This window comes from Rousettus aegyptiacus, unplaced genomic scaffold (assembly GCF_014176215.1).
Source record: "Rousettus aegyptiacus isolate mRouAeg1 unplaced genomic scaffold, mRouAeg1.p scaffold_m13_p_1, whole genome shotgun sequence".
Taxonomy (NCBI): domain Eukaryota; kingdom Metazoa; phylum Chordata; class Mammalia; order Chiroptera; family Pteropodidae; genus Rousettus; species Rousettus aegyptiacus.
Genome location: NW_023416284.1, coordinates 127,178,830 through 127,198,515, shown reverse-complemented (window position 1 = coordinate 127,198,515; position 19,686 = coordinate 127,178,830). Strand labels below are relative to the sequence as shown.

General features: G+C 40.5%; 1 protein-coding gene across 1 annotated transcript in view; it reads right to left on the bottom strand.

Annotated features, from left to right (window-relative positions):
- Window positions 1-266, bottom strand: part of MRAP2 (melanocortin 2 receptor accessory protein 2) — a 39,676-nt gene extending 39,410 nt beyond the window's left edge. The window contains exon 1 of the mRNA XM_016158109.2: window positions 183-266. The gene's annotated coding sequence lies outside the window, so the exon portion shown is untranslated. The remainder of the gene's footprint in view (window positions 1-182) is intronic.
- Window positions 267-19,686: the final 19,420 nt, after the last annotated feature.

Here is a 19,686-nt window from a genome sequence, read left to right as displayed (position 1 = left end):
TCCCCTGGGCACCCTCAAACCCCAGTTATCTTCATCCCACTCCCATCCTTCCCTCCCCCGAACAAAATCCCAAACTAAAACCACCCCAAACCCAATAGAGCCCGACTGCCTTCAGCGGGACCTCATGCACCCTGCGCCCTGGCTTTGCGCGCCCCTGGGCGCCCCCTCCCGCTCGCGGTTACCGGCTGGTCCGCCTCGGCCCACAGGCGCCGCTGCTCTGAGCACCGTCGGCCGGCGCTGCCTCCTCTGGTAGCCCGGGTCTGGGCCAGTCGTTCCCGGCGCTGCGGTGCTCTGGGCGGGGACGCGCGCTCCCGACCAGGGGCGGCGCGGGGTGCAGGGGCCGCCTCCCCGGCTCGAGGACGGAAGGGAGCTTTGCAGAACCGTCTTCTGATAACGCTGCCCTCCACTCTCAGTGTGGGTAAGACCCTGTCAGGAGGAAAGGGAACAGGAATATGAGAATATTCTTTATACCACCCCTTCCCCAAGCTCTGCAGTGGGTCCCTCGGGCCAAGTTTTAATTACACAGGAGTGGGGCAGCATGAGTGAGATTTATGAAAAAAAATTAGCATTGAGTTCAAGTTCAGTCAGGCTGGAGCCTCCATCACACGCTGTTTAAATTACTACCTCAATTTGAGTACCTCCTCCTGCTGCCTGGTACATACAGATGCCAACAGTAAGTCAAATGCCTGTCCTAACAGGGCCCCCAAAGAATAGGACTGGGCTGGGAGTAGTTTCAGGTTACCAGATGTGGCTCATTCCTCACACCCAGTAAATATTTATTGAGTCCATATTTTATACCAGACACTGATCTGGGCACTAGGGGTATGGCCCCCCTGGAGCTTATATTCTAGTGAAGACACAGGCAATAAATATAGGTAAAATATATAGTGTGTAAATTAGCGATAAGTGCTGTAGAGAAAAGTGATACCTTTTGAGTAAAGAACTTAAGATGAGCCAACAAGTTACGCAGTTATCTGGAGAGAAAGTATTCCATGCCCTGACGTTCTTTATCGTATGAGTCACTTCTTTTACAACTCACAGTTACTTTATCAGGTAGTGTTATTACCATTTCCAATCACAGATGAGGAAACTGTAGTTTAAAGAGATTAAATGAACTGCACAGTCACATAATGGCAAACAGAGGAACTTGCCCTCAATCTCAGGAAGCGTGATACCCAGCTTAAGCAGACCACACTGCAGTAGGGGAAATGCAGGAGAAGCAGCACCCATACAGGCTTGCAGTTTTATGATTAACTCAGTCTCCTGGTGCCAGAAAAGGATGCCTGGAAATGACATCGGATTCATTGATTTTTTTTTTTAAAGCTAGTTTCATTATTACATGTAAAATAAAATATTTTGCAAACCATCTTTACAGCTGTATGCATATTCCTCAGCCTCATTCACAGGCAGTTTAATTCTAGGTGACAAAATTTGACTATCTTTGATGAAACTCATTAGTCCTTTCCTAATTCTCCACATTGATTTCATTCCACATTCCTGTTCATGGGAATGTAATCCATCACCAAGGCAGTAGAACCAATACTGCATGTCAGCAGGGTGTGGTAAAGCTGGTCAGAGAGCAGAGCAATAGAAGGAAGAAAGGAAGGAAGGAAGGAACAGAATGAAAGCTTGCCATTCGCGACAATACGGAGGAGCCTAGAGGGTATTATGCTAAGTGAAATAAGTGAGACAGAAAAAGACAAGCACCACATGATTTCACTTATATGTAGAATCTAAAACGAATAGAATAAAAATGATCAAACAACATAAAACAGAAATAGACCCATAGATAGAGATAACAAGTTGATGGCTGTCAAAAGGAAGGGTGATGGGGGCATGGGAATTTCAAGAGAGAGGAAGAGAGAGGAAGAGAGGTGGGGGCGAGAGAGAGAACATGCAGAGCGACAGAGCTGCTGCTGCTGAAACGCAGCAGTGCACACAGGCCAGTCTTCGCCTTCGCAGTCACAAGCAGATGGCCTTTTGGGGGCAGAGTGCCAGTGAGGCAGAGAACAAGGGCGCCTTGTACTAGGTGGAAAGGCCACTAACCATCAGTTGTAGAGGCTGAAACTGCAGCACCCAGTGGGAGAAATATCAACAGGGTGGCAGAGCTCCCATTTCTCTCCTAAGTATCTGTGCCTCTCCATGGCTGCATTCATTCCCTCATCCCACCCCCAGGGCCAGCAATAGCTTCTGGCCTTACCTTCAAGGGCCATCTCAAATGTCTCTTCTTCCAGGAAGCCTGCTTCATTGCCCCAGCTACAAATAAACTCCTACTCCAAAATCTGATACCTTACTTATAGCCCCTGTCATTTTAGAGTTAATTCTAAAATAATCTCCTCTTATTCCACACTAGTGGACATTTAATGAGTATTTATGGTTAATAAATGAATCTACAAGAACACAGCTTCATTGTTTCTTAATTTCAGCTTTTCGTTCAAAAATAACTTTCAAGCTCACAGAATTTTACTGATAGGACTGAGTTATATGTAGTCACAGTTGTTTGTCGATATAAATCGACAACTGTTTACTGTGAGGTAAGTTCTACTTGTTCCATTCCGAAACTGGAAAAGTGAGGGTTAAGAGCAATTTCCCCAAGGTCATAATACTAGTCAAGGATAGAGCCAAGATTTAAACCCAGGACTGTTTGACTTCGGAGAGCATGCTTTTCACCCCAACCTCATGCAGCTCCTCATTCAATCATTCATTCATGCATGCATTCATTTGAGCGTTCAACAAATATTTATATTTGCTGTGTTCAGCTCTGCACCAGCCACTGTGAAAATAGCAATGATAAAACACAGTTCTTGGGGGATTGGAGGAAGGTGGTCGAAAGGTACAAACTTCAAGTCGTAAGATAAATAAGTTTAAGGGATGTAACGTACAGCATGGTGACTGTAGTTAATGCTACTGTACGATATATGGGAAAGTTGTTAGGAGAGCAAGTCTTGAGTTCTTTTTACAAGGAAAGCTTTTTTTCCCCCCTTTTTTATTGTATCTATGTGAAATAATGGACACCAACTAACCTTACCGTGGTCATCATTTTATGATATATGTAAGTCAAACTATTATCCTGTGCAAATTAAACTTTTACGGTGGTCTATGTCAATTGTATGTCAACAAAACTGGATAAAAGCCCACAGTTCTTACCCTCGAAGCTGCTTTCACTATAGTTAAAGGGACAGATAAGTTAGGAAAAGTCAGACTTCAGTGTTATATACCTTATAAAAGAGATGCATAGAAGCCCCAAGGAATACTTTGTTTTATATTAGGTGACGGGAAAGTAGAAATGACACTAAGGATTCACTGAGAAGATGGGATGTAATTTTAATTCTGAAGGAGATATAGTAGTTTGATATAATGATAATGAAGACAAGTGAATGGTAGACAGAGTAAAGATCATATGCAACGATATGGAAGAATGAAAGAAAAAGATGCATTCAGAGAAGATTACGATAATTCAAAAAGGCTGCAGGATAGTAAGAGTGGTATTAAGATGAGGCTGGAAAGGTAAGCAGAGCCAAACCTTAGGGGGCCCATAAATAAGCTTTGTGGAGTCCATTACCTCCTGAAAATGTATACAATCATGGATGTCCATGAACGTGAACTTTTCACAGGAGAGGTTTGACAGCTTTAGTCAAATTCTCTAAAGTGCTAACTGACCCAGGACTGGGGCGTGGGAAATATTTTCCCTTGCCAAGGCCACTGCCCAAGCCGTGGGCCACAGGTAACCTCCAAGGGATTGCAATATCAGCCAGGACACACTGGATACCTGGGTGTGGGTACAAGGCTTGCCCCTGCTAAATCACCTCCAAACATGCAGTCATGCTGCCAGGCCTGGGCAAGGATGGCTAGATCCCGACCTTCCAAGCATCTGCACTCAGGCTCCCTCTGAGGGCAGGAGTGGGTAACTGGGCAGCTGGCAGGCCAGGAGGCAGGGAGCTGGCAACTGAGATCATCTCCCAGAGAGGCAGTGGAAAGCGGAACCACAGTGAGCCAAGACTCTAAGTGCGCAGTGCATGCTCCATGGCCCCATCAGACTTCACTTACTATTATACGCTGAATTGTGTTCACCAAATTCCTGTGTTGAACTCCTAACTCCAAGTACCTCATAATGTGACTATATTTAGAGACAAGACCTCTAGAGGTCATTAAGATTAAATGAGGTCATATAGGTGACCCCTACTCTAATCTGACTGATGTTTTTATAAAAAGAGGAGATTAGGACACAGACACGGGGGGCACTCACGCACAGAGGGATGACCATGTGAAGAGCCAGCAAGAGGACAGCCAACTGCAAGTTCAGGAAAGAGACCTGAAACAGATCCTTCCCTATGGCACTCAGAGGAAACCAACTCTGCTGGGACCTTGATCTTGGACTTCTAGTCTCCAAAACTGTGAGAAAGTAAACTTCTGTTGTTTAAGCCACCCAGTCTATGGTATTTTGTTATGACAGCACTAGCGAAGCAATAGGTTTACAAAACAGAAATTTAGAATTCAAAAAATAACATATTTAAGAGGTTCAATATGGTAACCACAGATCATTAAATCTCAAATGAGGGCCCTCATAAGCATGGGCCACTGCACTGGTCACATGCCCATGAGGCAGATCTCAGGAATGTAAAAATGGCCATCTGAAAACAACTTGGGATTCATCAGTGGAGATATGTGGTTGAAGACGAGGAAATGGGTAAGATTGACCTGGGAACATGAAGAGAAGACAAGAGAAGAGGGCTGACCGATATCGGAAGCTTGGAACATGAACCTGTCAGGAAGACAACTAGAGAAATAGAGGTGAAGAAGAGAAGGTGGAACCTCATGGAGAAATGGTGTTCAAGGTCCAAGATCGTGATTAAGAACCAAAACCCACTGGCCTCTGCATGGAGGTCATGTGGTGGGAACGGATACCAGATTGCTGCTGGTTAAGGAGGAAGACTGTTATTTCAGACTACTCCTCTAAGGAGGCTGGGGAGGGGGTGTGTAGAGGGACTGCTGAGGATATTTGTGTAAGCCTATAAAGGCCAAGGGACCAGGAGACTGAAATCCAGCCCACACTCTGTCACTAAGGCCACATCAACCCATAGAAAGGGCTGATGGAAGATGTTTTAATGAAGGCACCAACTGTCCTAACCTTGAGTAACAGAGCTGCAGTAGAGCTTGTGTTGTTTGTATATTTATTATCTGAGTTCCCTCACTAGCTCCTGGAGGGAAGCAACTGCTCTGTCTCCATCATCAGCAGCAATAACTGGCCCGTAGGAGGTACAGGAACATAGGTTGAATAAATGATTGGGATGCAAAGTTAAGGGAAAGGCTGCATTTGTTTTGTTTTGTTTTTATTCATTTGTTTGTTTCAGATAAGAGAGAGTTAAATGTGCTTACAGATTGAGAGAAAGGACCCAGAAGGAAGAGAGAAATTGAAGACAGAATTGAGAGAGGAAATAACTGATAAAATAAGATACCAGCAAATAGAATAAGAAAATAAATCAAAGTAAATGCTGGAAGCAAAAATAAATTATCTGAATCATCCTTTGGGAAATTTAGGCATTTATTCATTCAATGGTGAATACCTCACTTTATCCTGGACCCTACCCGGAATGGGAAACTTTGGGGAAGGGGAAGATAGATAGATACATGAAAAAACATAAGAGATATGTACTTCCAGCTGTACAAGGTGAGGTTGTCTAGTTAAGAAATTTCTCATGGGAAAGATAAACAATGAAACACAGCAAAGGTGTTACCAAGTAGATTTGGAAACAGAATGAACTTGGAAAAAACCTGGAGACATTAGGAAAATTTACTGCAGAGGAGGTGAGATGATAAGCTAAAGGAGCTAGAGAGTGAATAAGGGACTGTGGGCTCTGGTATGACTTGCTAGCAAAGCGCTGGTTGGCAGCTTTCAGGATCCAGAAGGCAGGGGCTCAGTGTTGGCCCAAGACCTGGGACAGCTTAATTTATTTTCCAGTTGACTAGGACCCATGCCAGTGGCCCCAGCAGAAAGCAGTAAAATCTAGACCTGTCTCAAAGAAGGACACATCTCTAATAATTAATGTGTCTGAGTGAGGAAAACTTGGCAGTGTTTCAGTGAGGCCAAATATGAGGCAAGGATCAACTGAAGAAAATGAGAAAGGAAAATCGACATTGTTTTCACATATAATTTGACACAGTTACCTGTCCAACTTGATAGTTTTTTTCAAAGAATAGGATGATCTCTTACCATCCAAATCTAAGGCAAAATTACACACGACAAACACATATATACTTTACTATGCCAAGTTGTCCAAAGGAGCAGCACAACTCGATTCAATGAAACAGTTGCTCCATTAAGTTTCAGAAAATAAATAGGAGGTGAATGTTCAGACATCTGAACTTCTGAGATGTGAGGTCCACAGGCTGCAGATTCCTAATCGGGAATCTCTCCCAGGTCATTAATGGTAGAAGCTCCCACCTATTTTCCTAGGGGATTTAAGGATTGTCACATCTTTCTTGCTCTTTGCATAAATCGAGTTTCATTGCCTTGTCTTAGCTTTACATTGTTGCTCTTTTCAACTGAACAAATTACCCCTCGATGTATGTAAGCTCCTTTCCCTTGCCAACTATTCCCTCGTTTCATGGAGCAAGCATACACAAGGGGACACCATATGCATTCACGTGCACACCCAGGGCCCCTCCTTGTGGGATCCATCCCATTCCCTCCCTTCCAGTGCTCCAGTGTTTGTTGAGAGCTTCCCTCTTATACCAATCCTGTTGTTCCTCTGGCAGAATTGCACAGACTACCACCCACAGAGCATAGCATCAGGCAGACAAAACATCGAACGTGTTTTAGTTCATGTTTGGCATTCAATCAAGAAGATGGAGCTGCCAGCCACTCTGAAATGTCAACTAGAATACATTTTACACTACCAGAGAGAGACACAGTGCGCCAGGGAGAAATCACAGTTTCAAGGCGATAACTTGTAGCCTGAAGCTCTAATACAAGAATATTTTTTTCCCCTCAAAATCAAATTGTGCATTTGGGAGTGAATTTCTAGTGGCTTCTTATTTGTTTACCATCACAAAATAACGAGGAAGCTTCAGTGTATTGGTTCTGGGCTCATCAACTCTCCGACAGCAAATGGAAAAGAGAGCATAGCTTGTCCTGGCTCCTTGCTTCCTATTCTTTCTTAAATTGTATCACAGCCAATATAAAGCATGCAGCAATAATTCTGAAATGGAAAAACACATCGACTCCAGCTCTGACACTGGAGGTCACAGCCACATGAGTGTCCCGTACATATTCATACCTCTCTCAGTTGACATATCAGTGAGCAAGATGAAGTCCTGCAGCACTGTATGCATCATCTTCCCATGGAGTCCACCTTCCTTCTACCTTTCTCTTCCCAGTCTCTTTGCCTCGGGGGAATTTTCTTTTCACCATATTTACATGAAGGACTTAAATCTCTGGTTTCAGTTCATACTCAAGCCAATGTATCCCGGCCATTGTAGAACACAAGCTGCCCCAAACACAGTCCCCAAAATGCCACTGCAAATGGGAGCCCACCGCTACCTGAATTCCTGCAGACTCTTAAGCTGGTCTAAAACCTGTCCAGTATACTCTACACAATCCTTGTTTCTCCCTCATCTCCCAGGAGCATCAGGCAGTCAGGCCCCTGCTGAGCTTACCTGGGGGAGACTGCCTCAACCTCTCAGCCACAGCCCTGTTGCCGCTGGTCCCCTTCCCCTCCAGCCTTCCTGGGCAACTCACATTTCTACACATACACACACACATGCACAATTTCAATGCATTGGAATTTTGCAACTATCTCAGAGTAGAAGTCAATAATCCCCAGAGCACATACTTCATGCCATGCCAAGTCCCTTGTAGACATCACATCTGATCCTCACGGCAATCCTATGAAATAGCCATTATTATCCCCATTTTATAGATGAGGAAACTAATGCTTAACAAGAACGGAATGTGCCCCATGTGCTAAAAGCATTCAGCATACTTCTGCCTCTCCTCAAATTCTAAAATATGCTTAAAATTTGCAACTCCACCAAAGTACGTGTCTCTTTTTTTTTGTAGAAAATGACTCAATGTGAAGAAGATGAAGAATGAGGAGGAAGAAGAGGAGAAAAAGAAGAGGAAAAAAAAATGTGTGTGCGTGAATCTGGGTATGTGTGTTTGTATATAAAAAAGGCTCAGAAAGAAATGTTGAAATAAATTTTCATTATTTTAAAAGTAGCATCAGCACTTTATAAAAAGCTGAAAAGAAGAAAATGATCTGTAACCTTACTGGCATAAAACTATCAATGGTAGCATTTTGATTTTAGACTGTTGTAAAATATGGCTGTTTACGACTGTTGACCTAGTAATCATATGGTACTGATAAATTCATGTTTATTTCACGTAATCCCATTATAAGCATTTTCTACTTTATTATATAATCTTTATAAGCATCAACTATTAATAGCTATAATATTTCATTGAGTAGGTGCCACAATTTATCTCTCTCATTATTGATAGACAAGTAGATTCCAGGGTTTTTTTCTATAAGTTTTGCTGAAATTATATTTGCATTATCTCATATAATGGCAGATGTAACAAAATTCACAGCAGTCATTCTCTCTGTACTTTAACATTCATTTTACATTTGCAGACATTTTTCAGATGTCTACCAATTGGTGGTGCCAGAAAGGCCCACCTTCATAAAAGCCGGCATGGGTAACAGCAGTCATATAGTAGTATAAGGTTTTGTTTTAAAATTCTCAATTTCTACTTATCTTTCTAACAAGAAATATGGTTATTAAGTGCCCTAAGTTTATAAATTATTTGATTGAGTCTAGACACAAGAAATCTGAAGGCAGGGAGATGGGATAACTGTCTTTAAATATTTGAGGGCGGAGGAGCTGAGGCAGAATTATTCTGTAGCCTCAGGTGGAGGCAGGTTTCAACTGAGTGAGGGGAACTTCTGCCAAGGGAGAGCTCCCTCGGTGGCTGTGATGTGGAACAGGCTGAACAAGCCTCCGGCAAGGACTGAGTCAGGGAATTCAAGTCAGCCTGCAGAGCTGGACTAGGTGCTCTGTAAGCTCTCTCCCAGCCCTGAGATGTGGTGACTCTAGAAGTTACACAAAATGAGGTTTTTTTCCTTTTGTAAAAAAAATATTCAATTATGAAAACTTTGAACTGTTTAAAGTGAAAAGGCAAGATTTTTTTTGCTATTGTGTGCATTCATTTAATAAACATGTATCGTGCATATATTATGACTCAGTCATTGTTTTAGATGATAGGAATGTAAAAGTGAGCAAAACGAACAAAAATCCATGCCTTCAGATACTTGACACAGTCTTCAAAATGTTCGTGTTTCCTTATTTGCCCTCGTGATGATGGTGTGAGATGGCAGGAGAGGGGATTCTCTGTTATGCATGAGGAAGCTAAGGTTTAGAGTGGTTTGATGGCTTCCCTAGGAGCACTCACTGAGCTGTACTCCTACGGTCTCACATCAGTTTTGGGGAGTGGGCAACATATCCTGGGTTCCCTAAAACTTACATTTTTAATGCAGCAAAGATATGAAACCTCACAAGCAATGCTCCTTGCAAGCCTAATATATTCTAATTGCTAGGCTATGAGGTTCTCAAAGGCCAATGTTGATTTGTTCATTTTTTAAAACTTTATGCCTGGTACATAGCATGTGCTTTGTCAGTATGTGTTAATGGAGAACCACAAGAATCCTAAGAATCAAGTGCTTTCCTTACATTGTGTTTTTAAAGTATGCTATTCTTGTGAAATTACAGTACCTAGGAAATTGAAAGCTATACCATTTCATATGACTTTGAAGAAACTTGGAAGGGTAAAATAAGGATCTATGTATCAACAACAGAAATGGTTGGTAAAACATGTACAGCACCAATGCCTTAGCAAAACAGGGGTCTGGCTTAATCTTCATTTTAAGGCGCTGATAATTTTGAGAGTTTCCTGGTTATTTTCCAGTACTTTACGTACATAAGTTCTTTGATATTATAACTATATTATATTTACCCAGAAGTAGAGTCATCTTGTGAAATCACAGTCATTCTCTACACTCAGAAGCTAAGAAAAGTAAACATATCTTTTCATGGCAGGTTTCTAGCAGGTCTCTGTTTAGAGGGAGAAGTTAATGAAAAGATGGCAGGATGCTCCCTCTTCAAATTCTCATTGAGGACGAAGCCATATTAGCCCCCGATTCGAATCTCGGTTCTGCCACTAACTTGTCCTGTGTCTCAAGTAGAGATGAATACTGTCTTCGGGACTTTTGCAACTAAAATGAAATCACTTATGCGAAGAGCTTTAGATGGGGTCTGTCATGGAGTAAATACTCATCACAGAGCAGCAGCTGTCATTCTTGGTTATGCATGATGTTGACAACAATCACATGGTCACAGTCTCCACCTTGGATTCAAAATGAGATTTCGAGTCTTGACTTTTAAATTTGAGCCTCAAAGTAAATAAAGTTGTACTCTGGGTATATCAGTGACTCTGTTTTATGCTCCTTTTGGTGATAAAGCATCAGCCATCCAATCCTCACTAGTAACAACTAATTTTGTTTCCATTCCAGAGTCACATAAAGAGTATAATCAAGGATGGGCTACTTCAAATGAGCATCACTGCAAGATCTGAATGGATTATGCCTCTAATAGGCTGTCCATAAAATTGGAACGTCTCCCAGGGAGATGATGCAGCTGCTCTCTGTGGTTCATGTTGTGGTTTTGATCTGTGCCCAAGAGCATTTTCTAGAATGGGTGTCTTCCTTTTCACAAGGAATGGTGACAGCTTGGTAAAATTAAGCAAAACATAATGAGAGAGGAAAAATCACTGGGCTGAAGTATTCCCATCTCAAATAGAAAAAAAGTTTCTCACTATCTGCTGTTTTGGGAGGTCTCAGAACATGGCTCTTTCTTGTGATGAGTAGACTCTGTGCTGTTTGCTTTCAGCGTGGATTCCCTAGACAGTGCTTCCCCAGCCTTTCCCAGTAAGCAGCCACTTTATTACTGGAGGACAAAATTAGTAGCGGGTCTGTAGTCCATTCTCCCTGTTGTTCAGTGGGAAGGGAGGATGGGTCGCAGGAAATAAAGGTGACCTGGACTAATCTCCTTGTGAAGATGCTAATGACAGGTCTCCTGCCAAGCAGAATAATTGAATTGCTAGGGGGAGACTCCTTCTCTAAGAAAGGTTTGGCCATGTGTTCAAGATTGCCTACTATTGCTTCTGAAAAGAAAAACTGAAATGTATGAATGTATTAGATCGAGGGCTCTGAAAAGTCAAGTAAGCCATGAAACCAGCTGAGTATAAAGTGGAGAAATTTCAAAACCAAAATGGTCCTCTTCTGTGTAAATTATCTGACCCACACACATCACTTAGAGACCTCACATAGAGACCTCACATATTCATTTGGGCCAGAAACAATCTGGTATTTCGAGAAAGGACCTAGATACCTGAGTTGACAGTCCTAGACAAGATCCTACTTACCTTATGCCTGTTGATTACTTGTTTCCTTAAAATCATTAGTAAAGTTTGAGCCTAGGTAAGATCTCTATGTCAGTCTGATTTGACAGTTCCATCCTTGTGACCTGTCAGGAGTCTGGTAAAGGAAGAGGGAAGGGTGTGTTCAAATTTTCAGTAGCAGGCATTAGGCTGTGGCGGGAACTTCGTGCCTTTTGGGGAGAGTCCATAAACTAAAGACAGGTACCCATTATCAATTGCCTTTGAGATCTGCCATATGGAAGGACCTGGGACTTGGTCCTCAAAGAAGAGATAGTCTAGATGAGTATTACGAGAAATAAAAAATGGAATTTACAAACACAAGTCTATGTCATCCTGAGCCCGCAGATTTCTCTCAAATTCAAAATAAAGGGCTTTCGTTATAAACAGTTTCTTTGACTCTGAATTCAGCTCAGCCCATAATAATACCAAACATTGTTAAATCTTGCCAGATGGATGGAATGTTTGAATAAAAGTAGTCATTCAAATAAGACAACCATGTCAGGCAGGAAGGCAGATATCGTTCAGGTAGCATGCGGATCAGTGTTCCTAGGCACACATTTCTTCGCGCTGCCTCTAGTTGTGCCTCTTACCAAACCTGCCCCTTTAGTCTACATAGTCTACCTTTGTCCCTGGACTTTCCAAGTATTTTAATTTTCTACCCATTTTTTCTGACTTTTATTTTCATCCCTCTGGGCTCGGCCTTGGTAGATATCTGCCTTATAAGAAAAAAGCCAGAGTCCACAAATATTTCTTTTCATGATGGAAGGAGCTTTGGTTTTTTTTAGTCCTTCTGAGAGCATTTTGCTGTACACTTAAATGAATCAGTAAGCAGCATGTCACCTAATTAAATTTAGAACATAAATGTGCATGTGGTTGCTTTAGTCACCAGAAACAGTCACCGGTGGAGTGGAGTTGAGAAACTGAGCTGTCAGCCCCCTCTGGGACCAGGAGAAATCATTTAACTCAAAAATCAGATGAACTAAGCAGGGTATGTCTTTAGAAGGCAATTCAATGGTTTGGAAACCAGTTCTTCCCTCCGCCTTCTGATGAAAACTCACGGTTTGCTGTGTGGATTAGAGAGCAGAGTTTCTGGCATATTCTAATGGATATTCCCCTAGATTTTGGAAGCAGAATGAAAATCAAGTCATCAAAGAGTAACCAACTGTGGCTCCATTTCAGACATCTCATTGGGCAGGAGAGGTTTAACTCTACACCGGATGCAACATTTTATTTAATAACTAGTGCTCCTTAAATCTCATGCAGACGTCATGGACTTCCTGTAAAGAAGACAAGAAATATAGACTATATGTAACAGAATCAGAGACCAGAGGCTAACGTACATGGCAATGTCCTTATCTTCCTTTCTTCAAAGACCATTGTTTATATTTAACACACATTTATATATTTTTACTATAAGTCATTCATTGATATAAGTACTTTACAAAGATTAACTCGTTTCATCCCCATAACAACCATATAAATTAGGTAGGAATTATTGTCTTTATTCTCATTTTGCAGTTGAGGAAATTGAGGCACAGGGTGTTTAAATAACTTGCCCCAGGTCACACAGCCTGCCTGATTCAAATCCAGAGTCTGCTTGAGAATCTATGCTTTTACCCATTCTACTATGCTACCTTATTAAATATTTTAGTAAAAATATTTAAAAGCATTTAATTTATTCTCTAACTTAAAGCCTTTCTTCTCTGTCTACAAAGATTCATGCATGGAAAACTCAGCATGTGCGTTGAGGAGATTACTCACAAGGCAGTGGACAAAATGGACAACTGCTGCTTTAATTCAACCACCTTACTAAAGCCTGGAAAGCTCCCTCTTCTACCAGTTTTGTCTCTATCAATTGGATCTGAGTGGAGGGTCTCACCTGCTTCCTGTTCCCTGTTTTATACCCAGCATCCCAAATTATTGTTGCCCATTGGAATACTAAACTCTCCAAAGGTCACTTATTCATTCATTCTATAAACTCCTTCCATGCACCAAGTCTGTGCTTGACATGAAGGATAATTGAGAACATCTTCTAGGTGAGTGAAAATATGAGAATGCTACTACAATATAATAGAAGTGGGGCTGGAAACCCCTGAAGTTGATGCAAGTTAATTCAGCATATACCAGACAGACCAAAGGACATCAATTCATCCCACTTTAATGGCACACCAGTGCTAGACACTATAATAATGTGAATCAAAACAAACATTAACTGCCTTTACGTTCTTGGCTCTGTACTAGGTTCTAGGAATATATTAATGAACAAGATAAACTCTGCCCTGCTTCATAAAATATATAGGCTTTGGACAACACTACTATTTTTAAAAGCAATTATAAGTTCATTATAAGAATTAAAATGATAAGTTTAATTATAAGAATTAAAAATTCTACATTATGTTTCTGGGTTTGACTTTGTTAAATGCTGGGATTCCCTGACCTGACAGTAACATTCTCAGGAGCACTATACCGAGTCAGATAATTTCATTTTAGAACCTTTGGAATGTACATGATACTGCGCACTAAGTAATTGAATTGTAATTTCTAAGCTGGTATTGCTGGGGAAGGAGAGATTCTTTAGTTATATAGGCAGTGCCATGGTGGGGTGCACAAGGGATGCTCCCTGGGGAGGGATTCTGCCTACATAGAGAGAAAGTCAGCCAGAGCATACTGGAGGGGGGCAAACCCTCCCTTAGAAGTCAACTGACAAAAATGCAGTACATAAACTCTGTCTGTAAGGGAAACATGTTAAAAAAAAAATTAAGACAAAGACTTAGTAACATAGGTCCCTAAGCAAAAAGACAGAAATTAATCCTGTACAGATGGGGAGGACAAGAGCCACAAGGTCACACACATGAATCCAGACTGTTCTGCTATGAAGAGCACTTCCTTTGTTATCATTCTCTTAGGAATGAAAAGTGGCAATTGGTACTAAGACCCACTTTGCAGCCTCTGAAGATTGTTGCTTAAGTATAATGAACCTAAATATTCTTCTTAGTTGGAATGGGCTATCATTTCATTATGTAATCTTCACAAACTTCTCTATACTTCCCTGGAAAAGGTGGGTCGTTTCTGACTAGAATGAGCCAACCTAGTTAAACAGAGACCCCAAAGATATTTACAACTTTTTTACCAGAGCAGTGTTCTCTGTTCTTAGCTTCATTCAGCTGCAATTGGAAGTGTTTTGGAGAGGGACAATCTCATCAAGAAAACAACTTTCAATTTGCTTTAAGCTCCACTATTTCTTCTTGCAAGAAGACATTGACTCCAAACAAAATGTTCAGTGCTGTACCCTTAAGCATTGTGTATGGTTAGCATTTCATTTCCATACTCTCTAGGGAAAACCCCAATACCTTTCAAAAGAATTCATTCATTTAATAGATATTTACTGAAATGTATATAAGTATGACAATACATGATAAATGTGCCAACCAATGTAATAGAGCACATTTAACTAAAGGATCTCTCCTATTGAGAATCTCAATGTCCTAAATAATGTGGGTAGAAGCCCTTGGCACAGCTATAGACTGATGACTACATAAGTGTGTTTAAGAAAAAGCTTTAGGGGCTGGGCCTCTGTGCTCAGTGACCCTGGCAGGCTTTCAGAATCTGGTTAAACACATTCCAGGTTAGTGTGAGCCATTAGATACTCTTCTCTGGGACAATAGCAGGAGTTTGGAAAGGGAGGGGGGAAGACAGATCTGAGCAGTGCCCTGCAGTAACCACAGAGCACTTGCCAGAGCTGTGTGCCAAGAACAAGGATCTGAGATGCTGCTTCAGGCAAGTAAAATAAGGCTGGTCCAAACCAGCACAAAGGGCAATGAAGCATACAAAAAAAACTAAACTGAAAACCAAACCCCTCAGGCTTCAAATGATGGAGTTGGCAGATTTACTTTCTAAACTGGCCAACTTTCCCCCAACCCCGGTAAAAATCATTTGTCTCTAATGCTATCTGGTTAAATTATTGGTGTTGTATGACTAGTCTGGGGATCCAGATTTGCATATAGGCAATGTATTAGTAAATGGGATGTGTTAAGTGACCACAGAACCTTGAAATGAAAAGCAATTATGGGCTCAGAAATTGTTTTTATGTCATTTCCATTTGAGAAGCGAGACCTGAAAAAGAGATATTAAAAAACAACGACAACACTCCATTCTAATGGACATATGAGAGCTTTAATTCATAGAGTATAAGAAAGGATTTAGGTAAGGAAATATGCTCAGTCAATACTTGCTTTCCAACCCCAATGGACATACAGATAAAGATTTGGGAGGCAAGACATAAAACCATGCAATTAATTACATAGCCTTTGATTAGTTTAGGGTTTGGGATTCAAAAGACCACATAGTTTACAGACCTCTAAAGAGTGTCTCTCAATATTATCCAATATAACAGTTCCATTGGTACCTTTATAGGTAGCTCTGGTACTTTTACATTCTATCAGAAAAGTATATTTATGAGCTCACACTTGTTTTTGTAGCCTGACTAGTTATAAGTAGCCAGCACATTGCCTTAGGAACCCCTGTGTCTCTTTAGAACTAAATCTGAGGCCCCTAGTACAAAGAGAAAGGGAAAAAATTCAATCGTGACTTTTGATGCTGTGATTCGAAGTGCTAGTACCTTCTTTGAGAGAGCTACAAAGACAGCAGGAAGTAGAATTCACAAGGTTATGCTGTGTGGCAATAGAGGAAAGCTTGAGAAAAATGTTATTATAAAGCTCTTCATCAGGCAATGTCTGGCTCCTATTATTTCTCAAGATGAACTTGCTTATCCTAACACACACCTTGCAATGCTCAGGTAATACAAATATTTCCTTCTAGCCAATTAGGTATTGTGTATAACCCAATTGACAGTAAGTGACCCTAAATTCAAAGTCCACCGCCTCATTTGTTGATGCTGAGAAAGACAGGTTCCCAGCAATGTGACTTTCTGAGTAAAGGAAAAGGAAAATTGCAATGGAAGTTTAACTCTTTTACTTTCAGTCTTTTGCCACAGTTTAAGGACTTGGCCATGAAAATCACAACACATGAAGAAATTCTACCCATAGTTCTAAATGTTAAAAAATAAACAATTTCATTTTTTCTTTCTACGGAGAAAAATGATATCAAAGTTTTACTTGCATTTGTGTTCCCTTTCTAAATCCAGGATCAGGAAAATACAAATTTAGTGAAGAAAATCAGGACAAAAGTAGAAAAATAGTATTTAAAATAGCCCAGGAGCTGACAATTTTTTTGGGGGGGAGGGGGTTGCTTTTTAGAAAAATATTTTCCTCAGTACCTCCTGCATTTCAAGAAAGAATGCCTGTTAGCAGGGCGAGCACGAATTTTACCAAGGGAGTTATAAGTTTCTTTCTCCGAGAAAAATCGAAACCTGACCCAGAATGTCTTGCCGGAGTCACCACCTAAATATGACTCATGCTTTATAAGTTTCTGCTTCTACTGGTGAATCTTCACCTGTATTTTTATTTTATAATCTTTTCCAACTGAAGTTGAAGGCATTATTGATGGCATCATGCAGCTTTAAGAAATGAAGAAATGAATGGGAGACAGTAGAAAACAGGAAGAGATTATTTATGATCATATTGATCCTTGAAGTTATGTCTACAGGACTATAATTTTGGTTAGAGTATTAGTTTCCCAGAACTGCCATAAATAAGTTCCACAAACCTGATGACTAAAAACAACAGAAATTTATTTCTCACAATTCTGGAAGCTAGAAGTTCATGATCAAGGTATAAGCAAGTTTCATCCATTGTAGAGGGCTCTGAGGGAGAGTCCGTTCTATGCCTCACTCCTGGCCTCTGGTATTGCCAGTATTCCTTGCATTCCTTGGCTTGTAGACCCATCATTCTAATGTCTTCCTTTATCTGCATATCTGTGTCTGTGTTTTCTCATAGCAATGCTAGTCATATTGAATAAGGGGCTCACCCTCCTCCAAATAAGGTCATGTTCACATGCAGCAGGGGTTAGAACTTCAACATATCTTTTTGTGGGATGCAATGAAACTCACAACAGAGGTTTGTTTTTTTTTCTTCTGATTTTAACAAAAATGACTAAAGAGCAAGAAACTATTTTGTGTAAACCGTTTCATGAATCCATTCACCTCTAAAACTGTAAACCTTTGGCTTAACCTATGAAATTTGGATGTCAGGAGGTTATGTGTTATACAGAAAGACAAACTGACAAGTGACTTTTAAAATAGACCCATCAGGTCAGTGCCCTTTGGCTTTATTAAAATAAACCACGTGAGTTGCTATCCTTTGGCATTCTCTAGAAAAAGCCTATTTGAAGTTGACTTTTAGCATCCAGATTTATCATGTATGATGAGAGACCAAAATTTTAAGTGCTGAAGTTAGTTTATGCAACTCACATATTGGATGCCCAGGTAGGGGACATAAAGCTGGAAACCTATTTTGGATTTTTCTACATGACCCACCAATCTTAGACTGCTTGCAATGGAATTCCAGGACAAGATTGCTTGGGAAGTAGTTTTTTATTTCAAAATAGTAATAGGAGAGTTGCCTTTGTACCATTTCCACTGAAATTAGCTCTATTTGATGTTGGTCTCATTATCCTTTGAGAGGTCCTAGCCAAGAGCACTTTACCTTAGACATTCAAGTTAGGACAACCCAACCTCTTAACTTAACAAGCCAATCAGACGCCTTTGAGAAAAAGGCATAGTAGAGAAAAACCATTATGCTGCTATGACTGACTCCCCAATTTTTACTAATTGAAATTAAAAGTACCAAGCCCTTGATTTGGGAGCAATTGCAAATGCCATGAAATCAACAACTGCATAGTAACTGCTTTCACTTCCACAATCTTCCCCAACATTCTGCAATGAAAAATTTGAAGCATACAGCTTCAAAGAATTTGAAAGAATTTGACAGTGTGCATCGCCTAGAATCTATCATTAGCATTTCACTACACTTACTTTCTCATATATCTGTCCATTGGTTCAATCCTCTAGCCACCTATCAATCTATCTTATTTTTATGCATTTCGAAGTGAATTACAGACTTTAGTACATGTGCTCTTAAATACTTCGGCATGCATATAATTACCTAGATTTCTTTTTAGCTGTAGAATAGGCCACATTAATGATGTTTATAGAGGAATGCACCTCAATGAGGATATAGCATTTCATGGTAAGTGTCCAGATTGCATATTTCTTTTCCTGAGCATTTCAGTGACTATCTAAAGTGCAAGACAAGCATGGTTGTAAAGTTTATACTAGGATATTTTATAAACAAAATATAAAAAAATTATTAAGCCATCTTATTCACAAATATTGATACTATATCCCTCTCTGGGCATATGTACAAGAACTTAGGTTGGTATTACTTCAGAATTTAGGCCTCACAGGTTCCCAGCTACCTTATAATGACATTAATTGCTGGTGAGTTTTCTCCAAAGACCACAATCATTACATCTGTATTAGGGTATCTCTCATACTACTTTTCTATACAACAATCCTCTTTCAAATACGAGTTTAAATTTGGTTTCATCAATAAAATTTCACAAAGCATAATCTTATACTTTATTAATATCTGTCAAACACTATCTTTCCATTAAAAAGAAAGCACTCTTGCCCTGTCTATTTTATGGGCAAATAATATAGCCCTATTGTCGGGGGCTGTTTTGACTACAATGACTGCCAGGCCGAAAATGGCTGCTCAGCAGGGCTTCCCGCCAAGCCCCACCCCCCGTAAGCCTCCCGGGTGTATCTGCCTCGCTTCCCGCCAAAGGGACTTTCCGTGGGTCTTTCCGCCCGGACCCCTAGTGTTACACAATATATATGTATATATATATACACACACATATGACTTATGTATGGTAATATGTGTATTTTTAAAAAGAGGTATGTTTCTACATGCAGGCAAAATGATAATGATCTTTAGCCACCTGTATTCAGATGATATAATACCAAGTAATGAGAGTCCAAGAACAAGTGCTGTGCTATGAATGGCTAGTCAGATACAGTATCCCAACAGAGTCAGCAATATAATAATGCTCATATTGTATTGTTGATAAATGCAATGTGTTATCTAGGATTAGCTGTTATAAGATCCATATAAGGAAAAGCCAAGACTAGCCAAGACAGTAGGATGCAAGAATAAAAGGGTTTGAGAGGAGAGAGAGAAAGAGAGAGCATGAGAATGAGACAATGAAAAAGTAGTCCGGGCGAATCTGAA